The sequence below is a fragment of the Nuphar pumila genome, chromosome 10 (genome assembly GCF_984573655.1).
Source record: "Nuphar pumila chromosome 10, dmNupPumi1.hap1.1, whole genome shotgun sequence".
Lineage (NCBI taxonomy): Eukaryota > Viridiplantae > Streptophyta > Magnoliopsida > Nymphaeales > Nymphaeaceae > Nuphar > Nuphar pumila.
The window spans coordinates 70998451-71024797 of record NC_143258.1 but is presented as its reverse complement, the minus strand read 5'-3'; positions in this window follow the sequence as shown (position 1 = coordinate 71024797).

The window sequence follows — 26347 nt, the reverse complement described above, 5'->3', positions numbered from 1 at the left end:
AAATCTAGTTTCTATAACTGGTCGGGATTTTCAAATCCAGTTTTTATAACTGGTCGGGATTTTCAAATCCAGTTTTTATAACTGGTCGTGATTTTCAAATCCAGTTTCTATAACTGGTCGGGATTTTCAAATCCAGTTTTATAACTGGTCGGGATTTTCAAATCCAGTTTTTATAACTGGTCGGGATTTTCAAATTCAGTGTTATAACTCGTCGGGATTTTCAACTCCAGTTTCTATAACTGGTCGGGATTTTGAAATCCAGTTTCTATAACTGGTTGGGATTTTCAAATTCAGTTTTTATAACTGGTCGGGATTTTCAAATCCAGTTTCTATAACTGGTCGGGATTTTCAAATCCAGTTTAAAAACTAGTCGGGATTTTCAAATCTAGTTTCTATAACTGGTCGATATTTTCAAATCCAGTTTATATAACTGGTCGGGATTTTCAAATCCAGTTTCTATAACTGGTCGGGATTTTCAAATCTAGTTTTTATAACTGGTCGGGATTTTCAAATCCAGTTTCTATAACTGGTCAGGTTTTTCAAATCTAGTTTCTATAACTGGTCAGGATTTTAAAATCCAGTTTCTATAACTGGTCGGGATTTTCAAATCCAGTTTCTATATCTGGTAGGGATTTTCAAATTAAGTTTTTATAACAGGACGGGATTTTCAAATCCAGTTTCTATAACTGGTAGGGATTTTCAAATCTAGTGTCATAACTGGTCGGGATTTTCAAATCCAGTTTCTATAACTGGTTGGGATTTTCAAATCCAGTTTTATAACTGGTCAGAATTTTCAAATCCAGTTTCTATAACTAGTCAGGATTTTCAAATCCAGTTTTATAACTGGTCGGGATTTTCAAATCCAGTTTCTATAACTGGACGGGATTTTTAAATCTAGTTTTATAACTGGTTGGGATTTTCAAATCCAGTTTTATAACTGGTCTGGATTTTCAAATGCAGTTTCTATAACTGGTCGAGATTTTCAAATCCAGATTTATAATTGGTCGGGATTTTCAAATCTAGTGTTATAACTGATCAGGATTTTCAAATCTAGTTTCTATAACTGGTCAGGATTTTCAAATGCAGTTTTATAACTGGTCGGGATTTTCAAATCTAGTTTTTGTAACTGGTCGAGATTTTCAAAATTCAGTTTTTACAACTGGTCGGGATTTTCAAATCCAGTTTCTATAACTGGTTGGGATTTTCAAATCCAGCTTCTATCACTGGTCGGGATTTTCAAATTCAGTTTCTATAACTGGTCGGGATTTTAAAATCTAGTGTCATAACTTGTTGGGATTTTCAAATCCAATTTCTATAACTGGTCGGGATTTTCAAATTCAGTTTTATAACTGGTCAGGATTTTGAAATCGAGTTTCTATAACTGGTCGGGATTTTCAAATCCAGTTTTATAACTAGTCGGGATTTTCAAATCCAATTTCTATAACTGATCGGGATTTTTAAATCTAGTTTTTTAACTGGTTGGGATTTTCAAATCCAGATTTATAATTGGTCGGGATTTTCAAATCCAGTTTCTATAACAGGTCAGGATTTTCAAATCTAGTTTTATAATTGGTCGAGATTTTCAAATCCAGTGTTATAACTGATCAGAATTTTCAAATCCAGTTTCTATAACTGGTCGGGATTTTCAAATCTAGTTTTATAACTGGTCAGGGTTTTCAAATCAAGTTTCTATAACTGGTCGGGATTTTCAATTCCAGTTTTTATAACCGGTCGGGATTTTCAAATTCAGTGTTATAACTGGTCGGGATTTTCAAATCTAGTTTTTATAACTTGTCGGGATTTTCAAATCCAGTTTCTATAACTGGTCAGGATTTTCAAATCCAGTTTCTATAATTGGTCGGGATTTTAAAATCCAGTTTCTATAACTGGTCGGGATTTTCAAATCCAGTTTCTATAACTGGTCGGGATTTTCAAATCCAGTTTTTATAACTAGTCGGGATTTTCAAAACCAGTTTCTATAACTGGTCGGGATTTTCAAATCTAGTGTCATAACTGGTCGGGATTTTCAAATCCAGTTTTATAACTGGTCGGGATTTTCAAATCCATTTGCTATAACTAGTCGGGATTTTCAAATCTAGTTTTGTAATTGGTCGGGATTTTCAAATCCAGTGTTATAACTGATCAGGATTTTCAAATTTAGTTTCTATAACTCGTCGGGATTTTCAAATCCAGTTTTATAACTGGTCGGGATTTTCAAATCCAGTTTCTATAACTGGTCGGGATTTTCAAATCTAGTTTTTATAACTTGTCGGGATTTTCAAATCTAGTTTCTATAACTGGTCAGGATTTTCAAATCCAGTTTCTATAATTGGTCGGGATTTTAAAATCCAGTTTCTATAACTAGTCGGGATTTTCAAATCCAGTTTCTATAACTGGTCGGGATTTTCAAATCCAATTTTATAACTGGTCGGGATTTTCAAATCCAGTTTCTATAACTGGTCGGGATTTTCAAATCTAGTGTCATAACTGGTCGGAATTTTCAAATCCAGTTTTATAACTGGTCGGGATTTTCAAATCCATTTGCTATAACTGGTCGGGATTTTCAAATCTAGTTTTATAATTGGTCGGGATTTTCAAATCCAGTGTTATAACTGATGAGGATTTTCAAATTTAGTTTCTATAACTCGTCGGGATTTTCAAATCCAGTTTTTATAACTGGTCGGGATTTTCAAATTCAGTGTTATAACTGGTCGGGATTTTCAAATCCAGTTTCTATAACTGGTCGGGATTTTCAAATCCAATTTCTATAACTGGTCGGGATTTTCAAATCTAGTTTTTATAACTGGTCGGGATTTTCAAATCTAGTTTTTATAACTGGTCGGGATTTTCAAATCCAGTTTCTATAACTGGTCGGGATTTTCAAATCCAGTTTTATAACTGGTCGGGATTTTCAAATCTAGTTTCTATAACTGGTCGGGATTTTCAAATCCAGTTTCTATAACTGGTCGGGATTTTCAAATCAAGTTTCTATAACTGGTCTGTATTTTGAAATCCAGTTTATATAACTGGTCGGGATTTTCAAATCCAGTTTTTATAACTGGTCGGGATTTTCAAATCCAGTTTCTATAACTGGTCGGGATTTTCAAATCAAGTTTCTATAACTGGTCGGTATTTTGAAAGCCAGTTTCTATAACTGGTCGGGATTTTCAAATCCAGTTTTTATAACTGGTCGGGATTTTCAAATCCAGTTTCTATAACTGGTCAGGATTTTCAAATCCAGTTTTATAACTGGTCGGGATTTTCAAATCTAGTTTCTATAACTGGTCGGGATTTTCAAATCCAGTTTCTATAACTGGTCGGGATTTTCAAATCCAGTTTCTATATCTGGTCGGGATTTTCAAATCTAGTTTTTATAACTGGTCGGGATTTTCAAATCCAGTTTTTGTAACTAGTCGGAATTTTCAAAATTCAGTTTTTACAACTGGTCGGGATTTTCAAATCCAGTTTCTATAACTGGTCGGGATTTTCAAATCCAATTTTTATAACTGGTCGGGATTTTCAAATCCAGTTTCTATAACTGGTCGTCATTTCCAAATCTAGTGTCATAACTGGTCGGGATTTTCAAATCCAATTTCTATAACTGGTCGGGATTTTCAAATCCAGTTTTATAACTGGTCAGGATTTTCAAATGCAGTTTCTATAACTGGTCGGGATTTTTAAATCTAGTTTTATAACTGGTTGGGATTTTCAAATCCAGATTTATAACTGGTCGGGATTTTCAAATCCAGTTTCTATAACAGATCCCGATTTTCAAATTTAGTTTTATAATTGGTCGGGATTTTCAAATCTAGTGTTATAACTGATCAGGATTTTCAAATCCAGTTTCTATAACTGGTCGGGATTTTCAAATCCAGTTTTTATAACTGGTCGGGATTTTCAAATCTAGTTTCTATAACTGGTGAGGATTTTCAAATCAAGTTTCTATAACTGGTCGGGATCTTCAAATCCAGTTTCTATAACTAGTTTTTATAATTGGTCGGGATTTTCAAATCCAGTGTTATAACTGATCAGGATTTTCAAATTCAGTTTCTATAACTCGTCGGGATTTTCAAATCCAGTTTTATAAATGGTCGGGATTTTCAAATCCATTTTCTATAACTGGTCGGGATTTTCAAATCCAGTTTTATAACTGGTCGGGATTTTCAAATCCATTTTCTATAACTGGTCGGGATTTTCAAATCTAGTTTTATAATTGGTCGGGATTTTCAAATCCGGTGTTATAACTGATCAGGATTTTCATATTCAGTTTCTATAACTCGTCGGGATTTTCAAATCCAGTTTTATAACTGGTCGGGATTTTCAAATCCAGTTTTTATAACAAGTCGGGATTTTCAAATTCAGTTTCTATAACTGGTCAGGATTTTCAAATCCAGTTTCTATAACTGGTCGGGATTTTCAAATTCAGTTTTTATAACTGGTCGGGATTTTCAAATTCAGTGTTATAACTGGTCGGGATTTTCAACTCCTGTTTCTATAACTGGTCGGGATTTTGAAATCCAGTTTCTATAACTGGTTGGGATTTTCAAATCCAGTTTTTATAACTTGTCGGGATTTTCAAATCCAGTTTCTATAACTGGTCGGGATTTTCAAATCCAGTTTTATAACTGGTCGGGATTTTTAAATCTATTTTTTATAACTGGTCGGGATTTTCAAATCTAGTTTTATAATTAGTCGGGATTTTCAAATCCAGTGTTATGACTGATCAGGATTTTCAAATCCAGTTTTTGTAACTGGTCGGGATTTTCAAAATTCAGTTTTTACAACTGGTCGGGATTTTCAAATCCAATTTCTATAACTGGTCGTGATTTCAAAATCTAGTGTCATAACTGGTCGGGATTTTTAAATCCAATTTCTATAACTGGTCGGGATTTTCAAATCCAGTTTTATAACTGGTGAGGATTTTCAAATGCAGTTTCTATAACTGGTCGGGATTTTTAAATCTAGTTTTATAATTGGTTGGGATTTTCAAATCCAGATTTATAACTAGTCGGGATTTTAAAATCCAGTTTCTATAACAGGTCCCGATTTTCAAATCTAGTTTTATAATTGGTCGGGATTTTCAAATCCAGTGTTATAACTGATCAGGATTTTCAAATCCAGTTTCTATAACTGGTCGGGATTTTCAAATCTAATTTTATAACTGGTCGAGATTTTAAAATGCAGTTTTTATAACTGGTCGGGATTTTCAAATCCAGTTTCTATAACTGGTCAGGATTTTCAAATCCAGTTTCTATAACTGGTCGGGATTTTCAAATCCAGTTTTATAACTGGTCGGGATTTTCAAATCCATTTTCTATAACTGGTCGGGATTTTCAAATATAGTTTTATAATTGGTCGGGATTTTCAAATCCAGTGTTATAACTTATCACGATTTTCAAATCCAGTTTCTATAACTGGTCGGGATTTTCAAATCCAGTTTTATAACTGGTCGGGATTTTCAAATCCAGTTTTTATAACCGGTCGGGATTTTCAAATTCAGTGTTATAACTGGTCGGGATTTTCAAATCCAGTTTCTATAACTGGTCGGGATTTTGAAATCCAGTTTCTATAACTGGTCGGGATTTTCAATTCCAGATTTTATAACTGGTCGGGATTTTCAAATCCAGTTTCTATAACTGGTCGGGATTTTCAAATCTAGTTTCTATAACTGGTCGAGATTTTCAAATCCAGTTTCTATAACTGATCGGGATTTTCAAATCCAGTTTCTATAACTGGTCGGGATTTTCAACTCCATTTTTTATAACTGGTCGGGATTTTCAAATCCAGTTTTTATAACCGGTCGGGATTTTCAAATTCAGTGTTATAACTGGTCGGGATTTTCAAATCCAGTTTCTATAACTGGTCGAGATTTTCAAATCAAGTATCTATAACAGGTCAGGATTTTCAAATCTAGTGTCATAACTGGTCGGGATTTTTAAATCCAGTTTCTATAACTGGTCGGGATTTTCAAATCCAGTTTTATAACTGGTCAGGATTTTAAAATTCAGTTTCTATAACTGGTCGGGATTTTCAAATCCAGTTTCTATAACTGGTCGGGATTTTTAAATCCAGTTTTATAACTGGTTGGGATTTTCAAATCCAGTTTTATAACTGGTCGGGATTTTCAAATCCATTTTCTATAACTGGTCGGGATTTTCAAATCTAGTTTTATAATTGGTCGGGATTTTCAAATCCAGTGTTATAGCTGATCAGGATTTTCAAATTCAGTTTCTATAACTCGTCGGGATTTTCAAATCCAGTTTTATAACTGGTCGGGATTTTCAAATCCAGTTTTTATAACTGGTCGGGATTTTCAAATTCAGTTTCTATAACTGGTCAGGATTTTAAAATCCAGTCTCTATAACTGGTCGGGATTTTCAAATCCAGTTTTTATAATTGGTCGTGATTTTCAAATTCAGTGTTATAACTCGTCGGGATTTTCAACTCCAGTTTCTATAACTGGTCGGGATTTTGAAATCCAGTTTCTATAACTGGTTGGGATTTTCAAATTCAGTTTTTATAACTGGTCGGAATTTTCAAATCCAGTTTCTATAACTGGTCGGAATTTTGAAATTCAGTTTCTATAACTGGTCGGGATTTTCAAATCCAGTGTTATAACTGATCAGGATTTTCAAATCCAGTTTCTATAACTGGTCGGGATTTTCAAATCCAGTTTTATAACTGGTCGGGATTTTCAAATCCAGTTTTTATAACTGGTCGGGATTTTTAAATCCAGTTTCTATAACTGGTCAGGATTTTCAAATCTAGTTTCTATAACTGGTCGGGATTTTCAAATCCAGTTTTTATAACTGGTCGGGATTTTCAAATCCAGTTTTTATAACTGGTCGGGATTTTCAAATCCAGTTTTATAACTGGTCGGGATTTTCAAATCCAGTTTTTATAACTGGTCGGGATTTTCAAATTCAGTGTTATAACTCGTCGGGATTTTCAACTCCAGTTTCTATAACTGGTCGGGATTTTGAAATCCAGTTTCTATAACTGGTTGGGATTTTCAAATTCAGTTTTTATAACTGGTCGGGATTTTCAAATCCAGTTTTTATAACTGGTCGGGATTTTCAAATCCAGTTTAAAAACTGGTCGGGATTTTCAAATCTAGTTTCTATAACTGGTCGATATTTTCAAATCCAGTTTATATAACTGGTCGGGATTTTCAAATCCAGTTTCTATAACTGGTCGGGATTTTCAAATCTAGTTTTTATAACTGGTCGGGATTTTCAAATCCAGTTTCTATAACTGGTCAGGTTTTTCAAATCTAGTTTCTATAACTGGTCAGGATTTTAAAATCCAGTTTCTATAACTGGTCGGGATTTTCAAATCCAGTTTCTATATCTGGTAGGGATTTTCAAATTAAGTTTTTATAACAGGTCGGGATTTTCAAATCCAGTTTCTATAACTGGTAGGGATTTTCAAATCTAGTGTCATAACTGGTCGGGATTTTCAAATCCAGTTTCTATAACTGGTTGGGATTTTCAAATCCAGTTTTATAACTGGTCAGAATTTTCAAATCCAGTTTCTATAACTAGTCGGGATTTTCAAATCCAGTTTTATAACTGGTCGGGATTTTCAAATCCAGTTTCTATAACTGGACGGGATTTTTAAATCTAGTTTTATAACTGGTTGGGATTTTCAAATCCAGTTTTATAACTGGTCTGGATTTTCAAATGCAGTTTCTATAACTGGTCGAGATTTTCAAATCCAGATTTATAATTGGTCGGGATTTTCAAATCTAGTGTTATAACTGATCAGGATTTTCAAATCTAGTTTCTATAACTGGTCAGGATTTTCAAATGCAGTTTTATAACTGGTCGGGATTTTCAAATCTAGTTTTTGTAACTGGTCGAGATTTTCAAAATTCAGCTTTTACAACTGGTCGGGATTTTCAAATCCAGTTTCTATAACTGGTTGGGATTTTCAAATCCAGTTTCTATCACTGGTCGGGATTTTCAAATTCAGTTTCTATAACTGGTCGGGATTTTAAAATCTAGTGTCATAACTTGTTGGGATTTTCAAATCCAATTTCTATAACTGGTCGGGATTTTCAAATTCAGTTTTATAACTGGTCAGGATTTTGAAATCGAGTTTCTATAACTGGTCGGGATTTTCAAATCCAGTTTTATAACTAGTCGGGATTTTCAAATCCAATTTCTATAACTGGTCGGGATTTTTAAATCTAGTTTTTTAACTGGTTGGGATTTTCAAATCCAGATTTATAATTGGTCGGGATTTTCAAATCCAGTTTCTATAACAGGTGAGGATTTTCTAATCTAGTTTTATAATTGGTCGAGATTTTCAAATCCAGTGTTATAACTGATCAGGATTTTCAAATCCAGTTTCTATAACTGGTCGGGATTTTCAAATCTAGTTTTATAACTGGTCGGGATTTTCAAATCTAGTTTTATAACTGGTCAGGGTTTTCAAATCAAGTTTCTATAACTGGTCGGGATTTTCAATTCCAGTTTTTATAACCGGTCGGGATTTTCAAATTCAGTGTTATAACTGGTCGGGATTTTCAAATCTAGTTTTTATAACTTGTCGGGATTTTCAAATCCAGTTTCTATAACTGGTCAGGATTTTCAAATCCAGTTTCTATAATTGGTCGGGATTTTAAAATCCAGTTTCTATAACTGGTCGGGATTTTCAAATCCAGTTTCTATAACTGGTCGGGATTTTCAAATCCAGTTTTTATAACTAGTCGGGATTTTCAAAACCAGTTTCTATAACTGGTCGGGATTTTCAAATCTAGTGTCATAACTGGTCGGGATTTTCAAATCCAGTTTTATAACTGGTCGGGATTTTCAAATCCATTTGCTATAACTAGTCGGGATTTTCAAATCTAGTTTTGTAATTGGTCGGGATTTTCAAATCCAGTGTTATAACTGATCAGGATTTTCAAATTTAGTTTCTATAACTCGTCGGGATTTTCAAATCCAGTTTTATAACTGGTCGGGATTTTCAAATCCAGTTTTCATAACTGGTATGGATTTTCAAATTCAGTTTCTATAACTGGTCAGGATTTTCAAATCCAGTTTCTAGAACTGGTCGGGATTTTTAAATCCAGTTTTTATAACTGGTCGGGATTTTCAAATTCAGTGTTATAACTGGTCGGGATTTTCAAATCCAGTTTCTATAACTGGTCGGGATTTTCAAATCCAGTTTCGATAACTGGTCGGTATTTTGAAATCCAGTTTCTATAACTGGTCGGGATTTTCAAATCCAGTTTTTATAACTGGTCGGGATTTTCAAATCCAGTTTTATAACTGGTCGGGATTTTTAAATCCAGTTTCTATAACTGTTCGGGATTTTCAAATACAGTTTTATAACTGGTCGGGATTTTCAAATCTAGTTTCTATAACTGGTCGGGATTTTCAAATCCAGTTTCTATAACTGGTCGGGATTTTCAAATCCAGTTTCTATAACTGGTCGGGATTTTCAAATCCAGTTTCTATAACTGGTCGTGATTTCCAAATCTAGTGTCATAACTCGTCAGGATTTTCAAATCCAATTTCTATAACTGGTCGGGATTTTCAAATCCAGTTTTATAACTGGTCAGGATTTTCAAATGCAGTTTCTATAACTGGTCGGGATTTTTAAATCTAGTTTTATAACTGGTTGGGATTTTCAAATTCAGATTTATAACTGGTCGGGATTTTCAAATCCAGTTTCTATAAGAGGTCCCGATTTTCAAATCTAGTTTTATAATTGGTCGGGATTTTCAAATCCAGTGTTATAACTGATTAGGATTTTCAAATCCAGTTTCTATAACTGGTCGGGATTTTCAAATCCAGTTTATATAACTGGTCGGGATTTTCAAATCCAGTTTCTATAACCGGTCGGGATTTTCAAATCTAGTTTTTATAACTGGTCGGGATTTTCAAATCCAGTTTTTATAACTGGTCAGGATTTTCAAATCTAGTTTCTATAACTGGTCGGGATTTTAAAATCCAGTTTCTATAACTGGTCGGGATTTTCAAATCCAGTTTCTATATCTGGTAGGGATTTTCAAATTAAGTTTTTATAACAAGACGGGATTTTCAAATCCAGTTTCTATAACTAGGTCGGGATTTTCAAATCTAGTGTCATAACTGGTCGGGATTTTCGAATCCAGTTTCTATAACTGGTTGGGATTTTCAAATCCAGTTTTATAACTGGTCAGAATTTTCAAATCCAGTTTCTATAACTGGTCGGGATTTTCAAATCCAGTTTTATAACTGGTCGGGATTTTCAAATCCAGTTTCTATAACTGGTCGGGATTTTTAAATCTAGTTTTATAACTGGTTAGGATTTTCAAATCCAGTTTTATAACTGGTCGGGATTTTCAAATGCAGTTTATATAACTGGTCGAGATTTTCAAATCCAGATTTATAATTGGTCGGGATTTTCAAATCTAGTGTTATAACTGATCAGGATTTTCAAATCTAGTTTCTATAACTGGTCAGGATTTTCAAATCCAGTTTTATAACTGGTCGGGATTTTCAAATTCAGTTTTTATAACTGGTCGGGATTTTCAAATCCAGTTTCTATAACTGGTCAGAATTTTCAAATCAAGTTTCTATAACTGGTCAGAATTTTCAAATCCAGTTTTTATAACCGGTCGGGATTTTCAAATCTAGTTTCTATAACTGGTCGGGATTTTGAAATCTAGTTTCTATAACTGATCGGGATTTTCAATTGCAGATTTTATAACTGGTAGGGATTTTCAAATCCAGTTTCTATAACTGATATGGATTTTCAAATCCAGTTTCTATAACTGGTCGGGATTTTGAAATCCACTTTCTATAACTGGTCGGGATTTTCAAATACAGTTTCTATAACTGGTTGAGATTTTCAAATCCGGTTTCTATAACTGGTCGGGATTTGCAACTCCAGTTTTTATAACTCGTCGGGATTTTCAAATCCAGTATCTATAACTGGTCGGAATTTTCAAATCTAGTGTCATAACTGGTCGGAATTTTTAAATCCAGTTTCTATAACTGGTCGGGATTTTCAAATCCAGTTTCTATAACTGGTCGTGATTTTTAAATCCAGTTTCTATAACTGGTCGGGATTTTGAAATCTAGTTTCTATAACTGGTCGGGATTTTCAAATACAGTTTCTATAACTGGTCGAGATTTTCAAATCCAGTTTCTATAAATGGTCTGGATTTTCAACTCCAGTTTTTATAACTGGTCGGGATTTTCAAATCCAGTATCTATAACTGGTCAGAATTTTTAAATCTAGTGTCATAACTAGTCAGAATTTTTAAATCCAGTTTCTATAACTGGTCGGGATTTTCAAATCCAGTTTTATAACTGGTCAGGATTTTCAAATCCAGTTTCTATAACTGGTCAGGATTTTCAAATCCAGTTTTATAACTGGTCGGGATTTTCAAATCCAGTTTCTATAACTGGTCGGGATTTTTAAATCCAGTTTTATAATTGGTCGGGATTTTCAAATCCAGTTTTATAACTAGTCGGGATTTTCAAATCCAGTTTCTATAACTGGTCGGGATTTTCAAATCCAATTTTATAATTGGTCGGAATTTTCAAATCTAGTGTTATAACTGATCATGATTTTCAAATCCAGTTTCTATAAATGGTCGGGATTTTCAAATTCAGTTTCTATAACTAGTCAGGATTTTCAAATCCAGTTTCTATAACTGGTCGGGATTTTCAAATCCAGTTTTTATAACTGGTCAGGATTTTCAAATTCAGTGTTATAACTGGTCGGGATTTTCAAATCCAGTTTCTATAACTGGTCGGGATTTTCAAATCCAGTTTCTATAACTGGTCGGTATTTTGAAATCCAGTTTCTATAAGTTGTCGGGATTTTCAAATCCAGTTTTTATAACTGGTCGGGATTTTCAAATCCAGTTTCTATAACTGGTCGGGATTTTCAAATCCAGTTTTATAACTAGTCAGGATTTTCAAATCTAGTTTCTATAACTGGTAGGGATTTTCAAATCCAGTTTCTATAACTGGTCGGGATTTTCAAATTCAGTGTTATAACTAGTCGGGATTTTCAACTCCAGTTTCTATAACTGGTCGGGATTTTAAAATCCAGTTTCTATAACTGGTTGGGATTTTCAAATCCAGTTTTTATAACTGGTCGGGATTTTCAAATCCAGTTTTATAACTGGTCGGGATTTTCAAATCTAGTTTCTATAACTGGTCGATATTTTCAAATCTAGTTTCTATAACTGGTCGGGATTTTCAAATCCAGTTTCTATAACTGGTCGGGATTTTCAAATCTAGTTTTTATAACTTGTCGGGATTTTCAAATCTAGTTTCTATAACTGGTCAGGATTTTCAAATCCAGTTTCTATAATTGGTCGGGATTTTAAAATCCAGTTTCTATAACTAGTCGGGATTTTCAAATCCAGTTTCTATAACTGGTCGGGATTTTCAAATCCAATTTTATAACTGGTCGGGATTTTCAAATCCAGTTTCTATAACTGGTCGGGATTTTCAAATCTAGTGTCATAACTGGTCGGAATTTTCAAATCCAGTTTTATAACTGGTCGGGATTTTCAAATCCATTTGCTATAACTGGTCGGGATTTTCAAATCTAGTTTTATAATTGGTCGGGATTTTCAAATCCAGTGTTATAACTGATGAGGATTTTCAAATTTAGTTTCTATAACTCGTCGGGATTTTCAAATCCAGTTTTTATAACTGGTCGGGATTTTCAAATTCAGTGTTATAACTGGTCGGGATTTTCAAATCCAGTTTCTATAACTGGTCGGGATTTTCAAATCCAATTTCTATAACTGGTCGGGATTTTCAAATCTAGTTTTTATAACTGGTCGGGATTTTCAAATCTAGTTTTTATAACTGGTCGGGATTTTCAAATCCAGTTTCTATAACTGGTCGGGATTTTCAAATCCAGTTTTATAACTGGTCGGGATTTTCAAATCTAGTTTCTATAACTGGTCGGGATTTTCAAATCCAGTTTCTATAACTGGTCGGGATTTTCAAATCAAGTTTCTATAACTGGTCTGTATTTTGAAATCCAGTTTATATAACTGGTCGGGATTTTCAAATCCAGTTTTTATAACTGGTCGGGATTTTCAAATCCAGTTTCTATAACTGGTCGGGATTTTCAAATCAAGTTTCTATAACTGGTCGGTAATTTGAAAGCCAGTTTCTATAACTGGTCGGGATTTTCAAATCCAGTTTTTATAACTGGTCGGGATTTTCAAATCCAGTTTCTATAACTGGTCAGGATTTTCAAATCCAGTTTTATAACTGGTCGGGATTTTCAAATCTAGTTTCTATAACTGGTCGGGATTTTCAAATCCAGTTTCTATAACTGGTCGGGATTTTCAAATCCAGTTTCTATATCTGGTCGGGATTTTCAAATCTAGTTTTTATAACTGGTCGGGTTTTTCAAATCCAGTTTTTGTAACTAGTCGGGATTTTCAAAATTCAGTTTTTACAACTGGTCGGGATTTTCAAATCCAGTTTCTATAACTGGTCGGGATTTTCAAATCCAATTTTTATAACTGGTCGGGATTTTCAAATCCAGTTTCTATAACTGGTCGTCATTTCCAAATCTAGTGTCATAACTGGTCGGGATTTTCAAATCCAATTTCTATAACTGGTCGGGATTTTCAAATCCAGTTTTATAACTGGTCAGGATTTTCAAATGCAGTTTCTATAACTGGTCGGGATTTTTAAATCTAGTTTTATAACTGGTTGGGATTTTCAAATCCAGATTTATAACTGGTCGGGATTTTCAAATCCAGTTTCTATAACAGATCCCGATTTTCAAATTTAGTTTTATAATTGGTCGGGATTTTCAAATCTAGTGTTATAACTGATCAGGATTTTCAAATCCAGTTTCTATAACTGGTCGGGATTTTCAAATCCAGTTTTTATAACTGGTCGGGATTTTCAAATCTAGTTTCTATAACTGGTGAGGATTTTCAAATCAAGTTTCTATAACTGGTCGGGATCTTCAAATCCAGTTTCTATAACTAGTTTTTATAATTGGTCGGGATTTTCAAATCCAGTGTTATAACTGATAAGGATTTTCAAATTCAGTTTCTATAACTCGTCGGGATTTTCAAATCCAGTTTTATAAATGGTCGGGATTTTCAAATCCATTTTCTATAACTGGTCGGGATTTTCAAATCCAGTTTTATAACTGGTCGGGATTTTCAAATCCATTTTCTATAACTGGTCGGGATTTTCAAATCTAGTTTTATAATTGGTCGGGATTTTCAAATCCGGTGTTATAACTGATCAGGATTTTCATATTCAGTTTCTATAACTCGTCGGGATTTTCAAATCCAGTTTTATAACTGGTCGGGATTTTCAAATCCAGTTTTTATAACTAGTCGGGATTTTCAAATTCAGTTTCTATAACTGGTCAGGATTTTCAAATCCAGTTTCTATAACTGGTCGGGATTTTCAAATTCAGTTTTTATAACTGGTCGGGATTTTCAAATTCAGTGTTATAACTGGTCGGGATTTTCAACTCCTGTTTCTATAACTGGTCGGGATTTTGAAATCCAGTTTCTATAACTGGTTGGGATTTTCAAATCCAGTTTTTATAACTTGTCGGGATTTTCAAATCCAGTTTCTATAACTGGTCGGGATTTTCAAATCCAGTTTTATAACTGGTGGGGATTTTTAAATCTATTTTCTATAACTGGTCGGGATTTTCAAATCTAGTTTTATAATTAGTCGGGATTTTCAAATCCAGTGTTATGACTGATCAGGATTTTCAAATCCAGTTTTTGTAACTGGTCGGGATTTTCAAAATTCAGTTTTTACAACTGGTCGGGATTTTCAAATCCAATTTCTATAACTGGTCGTGATTTCAAAATCTAGTGTCATAACTGGTCGGGATTTTTAAATCCAATTTCTATAACTGGTCGGGATTTTCAAATCCAGTTTTATAACTGGTGAGGATTTTCAAATGCAGTTTCTATAACTGGTCGGGATTTTTAAATCTAGTTTTATAACTGGTTGGGATTTTCAAATCCAGATTTATAACTAGTCGGGATTTTCAAATCCAGTTTCTATAACAGGTCCCGATTTTCAAATCTAGTTTTATAATTGGTCGGGATTTTCAAATCCAGTGTTATAACTGATCAGGATTTTCAAATCCAGTTTCTATAACTGGTCGGGATTTTCAAATCTAATTTTATAACTGGTCGAGATTTTAAAATGCAGTTTTTATAACTGGTCGGGATTTTCAAATCCAGTTTCTATAACTGGTCAGGATTTTCAAACCCAGTTTCTATAACTGGTCGGGATTTTCAAATCCAGTTTTATAACTGGTCGGGATTTTCAAATCCATTTTCTATAACTGGTCGGGATTTTCAAATATAGTTTTATAATTGGTCGGGATTTTCAAATCCAGTGTTATAACTGATCACGATTTTCAAATCCAGTTTCTATAACTGGTCGGGATTTTCAAATCCAGTTTTATAACTGGTCGGGATTTTCAAATCCAGTTTTTATAACCGGTCGGGATTTTCAAATTCAGTGTTATAACTGGTCGGGATTTTCAAATCCAGTTTCTATAACTGGTCGGGATTTTGAAATCTAGTTTCTATAACTGGTCGGGATTTTCAATTCCAGATTTTATAACTGGTCGGGATTTTCAAATCCAGTTTCTATAACTGGTCGGGATTTTCAAATCTAGTTTCTATAACTGGTCGAGATTTTCAAATCCAGTTTCTATAACTGATCGGGATTTTCAAATCCAGTTTCTATAACTGGTCGGGATTTTCAACTCCATTTTTTATAACTGGTCGGGATTTTCAAATCCAGTTTTTATAACCGGTCGGGATTTTCAAATTCAGTGTTATAACTGGTCGGGATTTTCAAATCCAGTTTCTATAACTGGTCGGGATTTTCAAATCAAGTATCTATAACAGGTCAGGATTTTCAAATCTAGTGTCATAACTGGTCGGGATTTTTAAATCCAGTTTCTATAACTGGTCGGGATTTTCAAATCCAGTTTTATAACTGGTCAGGATTTTAAAATTCAGTTTCTATAACTGGTCGGGATTTTCAAATCCAGTTTCTATAACTGGTCGGGATTTTTAAATCCAGTTTTATAACTGGTCGGGATTTTCAAATCCATTTTCTATAACTGGTCGGGATTTTCAAATCTAGTTTTATAATTGGTCGGGATCTTCAAATCCAGTGTTATAGCTGATCAGGATTTTCAAATTCAGTTTCTATAACTCGTCGGGATTTTCAAATCCAGTTTTATAACTGGTCGGGATTTTCAAATCCAGTTTTTATAACTGGTCGGGATTTTCAAATTCAGTTTCTATAACTGGTCAGGATTTTAAAATCCAGTCTCTATAACTGGTTGGGATTTTCAAATCCAGTTTTATAACTGGTCGGGATTTTCAAATCCATTTTCTATAACTGGTCGGGATTTTCAAATCTAGTTTTATAATTGGTCGGGATTTTCAAATCCAGTGTTATAGCTGATCAGGATTTTCAAATTCAGTTTCTATAACTCGTCGGGATTTTCAAATCCAGTTTTATAACTGGTCGGGATTTTCAAATCCAGTTTTTATAACTGGTCGGGATTTTCAAATTCAGTTTCTATAACTGGTCAGGATTTTAAAATCCAGTCTCTATAACTGGTCGGGATTTTCAAATCCAGTTTTTATAACTGGTCGGGATTTTCAAATTCAGTTTCTATAACTGGTCGGGATTTTCAAATCAAGTTTCTATAACTGGTCGGTATTTTGAAAGCCAGTTTCTATAACTGGTCGGGATTTTCAAATCCAGTGTTATAACTCATCAGGATTTTCAAATTCAGCTTCTATAACTCGTCGGGATTTTCAAAACCAGTTTTATAACTGGTCGGGATTTTCAAATCCAGTTTTATAACTGGTCGGGATTTTCAAATCCATTTTCTATAACTGGTCGGGATTTTCAAATCTAGTTTTATAACTGGTCGGGATTTTCAAATCTAGTTTTATAACTGGTCAGGGTTTTCAAATCAAGTTTCTATAACTGGTCGGGATTTTCATTTCCAGTTTCTATAAATGGTCGGGATTTTCAAATCTAGTTTTTATAACTGGTCGGGATTTTCAAATCCAGTTTTTGTAACTGGTCGTGATTTTCAAAATTCAGTTTTTACAACTGGTCGGGATTTTCAAATCCAGTTTCTATAACTGGTCGGGATTTTCAAATCCAGTTTCTATAACTGGTCGGGATTTTCAAATCCAGTTTCTATAACTGGTCGTGATTTTCAAATCTAGTGTCATAACTGGTCGGGATTTTCAAATCCAATTTCTATAACTGGTCGGGATTTTCAAATCCAGTTTTATAACTAGTCAGGATTTTCAAATGCAGTTTCTATAACTGGTCGGGATTTTTAAATCCAGATTTATAACTGGTCGGGATTTTCAAATCCAGTTTCTATAACAGGTCCGGATTTTCAAATCTTGTTTTATAATTGGTCGGGATTTTCAAATCCAGTGTTATAACTGATCAGGATTTTCAAATTCAGTTTCTATAACTCCTCGCGATTTTCAAATCCAGTTTTATAACTGGTCGGGATTTTCAAATCCAGTGTTTTTAACTGGTCGAAATTTTCAAATTCAGTTTCTATAACTGGTCAGGATTTTCAAATCCAGTTTTTATAACTGGTCAGGAATTTCAAATTCAGTTTCTATAACTGGTCAGGATTTTCAAATCCAGTTTTTATAACTAGTCGGGATTTTCAAATCTAGTTTTTATAACTGGTCGGGATTTTCAAATTCAGTGTTATAACTGGTCGGGATTTTCAAATCCAGTTTCTATAACTGGTCGGGATTTTCAAATCCAGTTTTATAACTGGTCGGGATTTTCAAATCCATTTTCTATAACTGGTCGGGATTTTCAAATCTAGTTTTATAATTGGTCGGGATTTTCAAATCCAGTGTTATAACTGATCAGGATTTTCAAATCCAGTATCTATAACTGGTCGGGATTTTCAAATCCAGTTTTATAACTGGTCGGGATTTTCAAATCCAGTTTTTATAACCGGTCGGGATTTTCAAATTCAGTGTTATAACTGGTCGGGATTTTCAAATCCAGTTTCTATAACTGGTCGGGATTTTGAAATCCAGTTTCTATAACTGGTCGGGATTTTCAAATCCAGTGTTATAACTGATCAGGATTTTCAAATCCAGTTTCTATAACTGGTCGGAATTTTCAAATCCAGTTTTATAACTGGTCGGGATTTTCAAATCCAGTTTTTATAACTGGTCGGGATTTTCAAATCCAGTTTCTATAACTGGTCAGGATTTTCAAATCAAGTTTCTATAACTGGTCGGGATTTTTAAATCCAGTTTTTATAACTGGTCGGGATTTTCAAATCTAGTTTCTATAACTGGTCGGGATTTTCAAATCCAATTTTTATAACTGGTCGGTATTTTCAAATTCAGTGTTATAACTGGTCGGGATTTTCAAATTCAGTGTTATAACTGGTCGGAATTTTCAAATCCAGTTTCTATAACTGGTCGGGATTTTCAAATCCAGTTTTTATAACTGGTCGGGATTTTCAAATCCAGTTTTTATAACTAGTCGGGATTTTCAAATCCAGTTTCTATAACTGGTCGGGATTTTCAAATCCAGTTTTATAACTGGTCGAGATTTTCAAATCTAGTTTCTATAACTGGTCGGGATTTTCAAATCCAGTTTCTATAACTGGTCGGGATTTTCAAATCCAGTTTCTATAACTGGTCGGGATTTTCAAATCCAGTTTCTATAACTGGTTGGGATTTTCAAATCCAGTTTCTATAACTGGTCGGGATTTTCAAATCTAGTTTCTATAACTAGTCGTGATTTCCAAATCTAGTGTCATAACTGGTCAGGATTTTCAAATCCAATTTCTATAACTGGTCGGGATTTTCAAATCCAGTTTTATAACTGGTCAGGATTTTCAAATGCAGTTTCTATAACTGGTCGGGATTTTTAAATCTAGTTTTATAACTGGTTGGGATTTTCAAATCCAGATTTATAACTGGTCAGGATTTTCAAATCCAGTTTTTATAAGAGGTCCCGATTTTCAAATCTAGTTTTATAACTGATCGAGATTTTTAAATTCAGCGTTATAACTGATCAGGATTTTCAAATCCAGGTTCTATAACTGGTCGGGATTTTCAAATCCAGTTTTATAATTTGTCGGGATTTTCAAATCCAGTTTTTATAACTGGTCGGGATTTTCAAATCCAGTTTCTATAACTGGTCAGGATTTTCAAATCAAGTTTCTATAACTGGTCGGGATTTTCAAATCCAGTTTTTATAACCGGTCGGGATTTTCAAATTCAGTGTTATAACTGGTCGGGATTTTCAAATCCAGTTTCTATAACTGGTCGGGATTTTCAAATCCAGTTTCTATAACTGGTCGGGATTTTCAAATCCAGTTTCTATAAATGGTCGGGAGTTTCAATTCTAGATTTTATAACTGGTCTGGATTTTCAAATCCAGTTTTTATAACTGGTCGGGATTTTCAAATCCAGTTTTATAACTGGTCGGGATTTTCAAATCTAGTTTCATAACTGGTCGGAATTTTTAAATCCAGTTTCTATAACTGGTCGGGATTTTCAAATTCAGTTTTATAGTTGGTCGGGATTTTCAAATCCAGTGTTATAACTGATCACGATTTTCAAATCCAGTATCTATAACTGGTCGGGATTTTCAAATCCAGTTTTATAACTAGTCGGGATTTTCAAATCCAGTTTTTATAACCGGTCGGGATTTTCAAATTCAGTGTTATAACTGGTCGGGATTTTCAAATCCAGTTTCTATAACTGGTCGGGATTTTGAAATCCAGTTTCTATAACTGGTCGGGATTTTCAAATCCAGTGTTATAACTGATCAGGATTTTCAAATCCAGTTTTTACAACTGGTCGGGATTTTCAAATCCAGTTTCTATAACTGGTCGGGATTTTCAAATCCAGTTTCTATAACTGGTCGGGATTTTCAAATCCAGTTTCTATAACTGGTCGTGATTTCCAAATCTAGTGTCATAACTGATCGTGATTTTCAAATCAAATTTCTATAACTGGTCGGGATTTTCAAATCCAGTTTTATAACTGGTCAGGATTTTCAAATGCAGTTTCTATAACTGGTCGGGATTTTTAAATCTAGTTTTATAACTGGTTGGAATTTTCAAATCCAGATTTATAACTGGTCGGGATTTTCAAATCCAGTTTCTATAACAGGTCCCGATTTTCAAATCTAGTTTTATAATTGGTCGGAATTTTCAAATCCAGTGTTATAACTGATCAGGATTTTCAAATCCAGTTTCTATAACTGTTCGCGATTTTCAAAATCCAGTTTTATAACTGGTCGGGATTTTCAAATCCAGTTTTTATAACTTGTCGGGATTTTCAAATCCAGTTTCTATAACTGGTCAGGATTTTCAAATCAAGTTTCTATAACTGGTCGGGATTTTCAAATCCAGTTTTTATAACCGGTCATGATTTTCAAATTCAGTGTTATAACTGGTCGGGATTTTCAAATCCAGTTTCTATAACTGGTCGGGATTTTCAAATTCTGTGTTATAACTGGTCGGGATTTTCAAATCCAGTTTCTATAACTGGTCGGGATTTTCAAATCCAGTTTCTATAACTGGTCGGGATTTTAAAATCCAGTTTCTATAACTGGTCGGGATTTTCAATTCCAGATTTTATAACTGGTCGGGATTTTCAAATCCAGTTTCTATAACTGGTCGGGATTTTCAAATCCAGTTTCTATAACTGGTCGAAATTTTCAATTCCAGTTTGTATAACTGGACGGGATTTTCAGTTTCAGTTTTTATAACTAGTCGGGATTTTCAACTCTAGTTTTTATAACTGGTCAGGATTTTCAAATCAAGTATCTATAACATGTTGGGATTTTCAAATCTAGTGTCATAACTGGTCGGAATTTTTAAATCCAGTTTCTATAACTGGTCGGGATTTTCAAATCCAGTTTTATAAGTGGTCAGGATTTTCAAATCCAGTTTCTATAACTGGTCAGGATTTTTAAATCCAGTTTTATAACTGGTCGGGATTTTCAAATCCAGTTTTATAACTGGTTGGGATTTTCAAATCCATTTTCTATAACTGGTCAGGATTTTCAAATCCAGTTTTATAACTGGTCGGGATTTTCAAATCCAGTTTCTATAACTGGTCGGGATTTTTAAATCCAGTTTTATAACTGGTCGGGATTTTCAAATCCAGTTTTATAACTGGTCGGGATTTTCAAATCCATTTTCTATAACTAGTCGGGATTTTCAAATCTAGTTTTATAATTGGTCGGGATTTTCAAATCCAGTGTTATAACTGATCATGATTTTCAAATTCAGTTTCTATAACTCGTCGGGATTTTCAAATCCAGTTTTATAACTGGTCAGGATTTTCAAATCCAGTGTTTATAACTGTTCGGGATTTTCAAATCCAGTTTCTATAACTGGTCAGGATTTTCAAATCCAGTTTTTATAACTGGTCAGGATTTTCAAATTCAGTTTCTATAACTGGTCAGGATTTTCAAATTCAGTTTTTATAACTGGTCGGGATTTTCAAATTCAGTTTTTATAACTGGTCGGGATTTTCAAATTCAGTGTTATAACTGGTCGGGATTTTCAAATCCAGTTTCTATAACTGGTCGGAATTTTCAAATCCAGTTTCTATAACTGGTCGGGATTTTCAAATCCAGTTTTTATAACTGGTCGGGATTTTCAAATCCAGTTTTTATAACTGGTCGGGATTTTCAAATCCATTTTCTATAACTTGTCAGGATTTTCAAATCTAGTTTTATAATTGGTCGGGATTTTCAAATCCAGTGTTATAACTGATCAGGATTTTCAAATTCAGCTTCTATAACTCGTCGGGATTTTCAAATCCAGTTTTATAACTAGTCGGGATTTTCAAATCCAGTTTTATAACTGGTCGGGATTTTCAAATCCATTTTCTATAACTGGTCGGGATTTTCAAATCCATTTTCTATAACTGGTCGGGATTTTCAAATCTTGTTTTATAACTGGTCGGGATTTTCAAATCCAGTGTTATAACTGATCAGGATTTTCAAATCCAGTTTCTATAACTGGTCGGGATTTTCAAATCCAGTTTTATAACTAGTCGGGATTTTCAAATCCAGTTTTTATAACCGGTCGGGATTTTCAAATTCAGTGTTATAACTGGTCGGGATTTTCAAATCCAGTTTCTATAACTGGTCGGGATTTTGAAATCCAGTTTCTATAACTGGTCGGGATTTTCAAATCCAGTGTTATAACTGATCAGGATTTTCAAATCCAGTTTCTATAACTGGTCGGGATTTTCAAATCCAGTTTTATAACTGGTCGGGATTTTCAACTCTAGTTTTTATAACTGGTCAGGATTTTCAAATCAAGTATCTATAACAGGTCGGGATTTTCAAATCTAGTGTCATAACTGGTCGGAATTTTTAAATCCAGTTTCTATAACTGGTCGGGATTTTCAAATCCAGTTTTATAAGTGGTCAGGATTTTCAAATCCAGTTTCTATAACTGGTCAGGATTTTTAAATCCAGTTTTATAACTGGTCGGGATTTTCAAATCCAGTTTTATAACTGGTTGGGATTTTCAAATCCATTTTCTATAACTGGTCAGGATTTTCAAATCCAGTTTTATAACTGGTCGGGATTTTCAAATCCAGTTTCTATAACTGGTCGGGATTTTCAAATCCAGTTTTATAACTGGTCGGGATTTTCAAATTCAGTTTCTATAACTGGTCGGGATTTTCAAAACCAGTTTCTATAACTGGTCGGGATTTTGAAATCCAGTTTCTATAACTGATCGGGATTTTCAATTCTAGATTTTATAACTGGTCTGGATTTTCAAATCCAGTTTCTATAACTGGTCGGGATTTTCAAATCCAGTTTTATAACTGGTCGGGATTTTCAAATCTAGTTTCTATAACTGGTCGGATTTTCAAATCCAGTTTCTATAACTGGTTGGGATTTTCAAATCCAGTTTCTATAACAGGTCGGGATTTTCAAATCTAGTTTTTATAACTGGTCGGAATTTTCAAATCCAGTTTTTGTAACTGGTCAGGATTTTCAAAATTCAGTTTTTACAACTGGTCGGGATTTTCAAATCCAGTTTCTATAACTGGTCGGGATTTTCAAATCCAGTTTCTATAACTGGTCGGGATTTTCAAATCCAGTTTCTATAACTGGTCGTGATTTCCAAATCTAGTGTCATAACTGGTCGTGATTTTCAAATCCAATTTCTATAACTGGTCGGGATTTTCAAATCCAGTTTTATAACTGGTCAGGATTTTCAAATGCAGTTTCTATAACTGGTCGGGATTTTTAAATCTAGTTTTATAACTGGTTGGAATTTTCAAATCCAGATTTACAACTGGTCGGGATTTTCAAATCCAGTTTCTATAACAGGTCCCGATTTTTAAATCTAGTTTTATAATTGGTCGGAATTTTCAAATCCAGTGTTATAACTGATCAGGATTTTCAAATCCAGTTTCTATAACTGTTCGCGATTTTCAAATCCAGTTTTATAACTGGTAGGGATTTTCAAATCCAGTTTTTATAACTGGTCGGGATTTTCATATCCAGTTTCTATAACTGGTCAGGATTTTCAAATCAAGTTTCTATAACTGGTCGGGATTTTCAAATCCAGTTTTTATAACCGGTCATGATTTTCAAATTCAGTGTTATAACTGGTCGGGATTTTCAAATCCAGTTTCTATAACTGGTCGGGATTTTCAAATCCAGTTTCTATAACTGGTCGGGATTTTGAAATCCAGTTTCTATAACTGGTCGGGATTTTCAATTCCAGATTTTATAACTGGTCGGGATTTTCAAATCCAGTTTCTATAACTGGTCGGGATTTTCAAATCCAGTTTCTATAACTGGTCGAGATTTTCAATTCCAGTTTCTATAACTGGTCGGGATTTTCAATTCCAGTTTTTATAACTGGTCGGGATTTTCAACTCTAGTTTTTATAACTGGTCAGGATTTTCAAATCAAGTATCTATAACAGGTCGGGATTTTCAAATCTAGTGTCATAACTGGTCGGAATTTTTAAATCCAGTTTCTATAACTGGTCGGGATTTTCAAATCCAATTTTATAACTGGTCGGGATTTTCAAATCCAGTTTTATAACTGGTCGGGATTTTCAAATCCATTTTCTATAACTGATCAGGATTTTCAAATCCAGTTTTCTAACTGGTCGGGATTTTCAAATCCAGTTTCTATAACTGGTCGGGATTTTTAAATCCAGTTTTATAACTGGTCGGGATTTTCAAATCCAGTTTTATAACTGGTCGGGATTTTCAAATCCATTTTCTATAACTGGTCGGGATTTTCAAATCTAGTTTTATAATTGGTCGGGATTTTCAAATCCAGTGTTATAACTGATCAGGATTTTCAAATTCAGCTTCTATAACTCGTCGGGATTTTCAAATCCAGTTTTATAACTAGTCGGGATTTTCAAATCTAGTTTTATAACTGGTCGGGATTTTCAAATCCATTTTCTATAACTGGTCGGGATTTTCAAATCTTGTTTTGTAATTAGTCGGGATTTTCAAATCTAGTGTTATAACTGATCAGGATTTTCAAATTCAGTTTTATAACTCCTCGCGATTTTCAAATCCAGTTTTATAACTGGTCGGGATTTTCAAATTCAGTTTCTATAACTGGTCAGGATTTTCAAATCCAGTTTTTATAACTGGTCAGGATTTTCAAATTCAGTTTCTATAACTGGTCAGGATTTTCAAATCCAGTTTTTATAACTAGTCGGGATTTTCAAATCCAGTTTTTATAACTGGTCGGGATTTTCAAATTCAGTGTTATAACTGGTCGGGATTTTCAAATCCAGTTTCTATAACTGGTCGGGATTTTCAAATCCAGTTTTATAACTGGTCGGGATTTTTAAATCCATTTTCTATAACTGGTCGGGATTTTCAAATCTAGTTTTATAATTGGTCGGGATTTTCAAATCCAGTGTTATAACTGATCAGGATTTTCAAATCCAGTTTCTATAACTGGTCGAGATTTTCAAATCCAGTTTTATAACTGGTCGGGATTTTCAAATCCAGTTTTTATAACCGGTCGGGATTTTCAAATTCAGTGTTATAACTGGTCGGGATTTTCAAATCCAGTTTCTATAACTGGTCGGGATTTTGAAATCCAGTTTCTATAACTGGTCGGGATTTTCAAATCCAGTGTTATAACTGATCAGGATTTTCAAATCCAGTTTCTATAACTGGTCGGGATTTTCAAATCCAGTTTTATAACTGGTCGGGATTTTCAACTCTAGTTTTTATAACTGGTCAGGATTTTCAAATCAAGTATCTATAACAGGTCGGGATTTTCAAATCTAGTGTCATAACTGGTCGGAATTTTTAAATCCAGTTTCTATAACTGGTCGGGATTTTCAAATCCAGTTTTATAAGTGGTCAGGATTTTCAAATCCAGTTTCTATAACTGGTCAGGATTTTTAAATCCAGTTTTATAACTGGTCGAGATTTTCAAATCCAGTTTTATAACTGGTTGGGATTTTCAAATCCATTTTCTATAACTGGTCAGGATTTTCAAATCCAGTTTTATAACTGGTCGGGATTTTCAAATCCAGTTTCTATAACTGGTCGGGATTTTTAAATCCAGTTTTATAACTGGTCGGGATTTTCAAATCCAGTTTTATAACTGGTCGGGATTTTCAAATCCATTTTCTATAACTAGTCGGGATTTTCAAATCTAGTTTTATAATTGGTCGGGATTTTCAAATCCAGTGTTATAACTGATCATGATTTTGAAATTCAGTTTCTATAACTCGTCGGGATTTTCAAATCCAGTTTTATAACTGGTCAGGATTTTCAAATCCAGTGTTTATAACTGGTCGGGATTTTCAAATCCAGTTTCTATAACTGGTCAGGATTTTCAAATCCAGTTTTTATAACTGGTCAGGATTTTCAAATTCAGTTTCTATAACTGGTCAGGATTTTCAAATTCAGTTTTTATAACTGGTCGGAATTTTCAAATTCAGTTTTTATAACTGGTCGGGATTTTCAAATTCAGTGTTATAACTGGTCGGGATTTTCAAATCCAGTTTCTATAACTGGTCGGGATTTTCAAATCCAGTTTCTATAACTGGTCGGGATTTTCAAATCCAGTTTTTATAACTGGTCGGGATTTTCAAATCCAGTTTTTGTAACTGGTCGGGATTTTCAAATCCATTTTCTATAACTGGTCAGGATTTTCAAATCTAGTTTTATAATTGGTCGGGATTTTCAAATCCAGTGTTATAACTGATCAGGATTTTCAAATTCAGCTTCTATAACTCGTCGGGATTTTCAAATCCAGTTTGATAACTAGTCGGGATTTTCAAATCCAGTTTT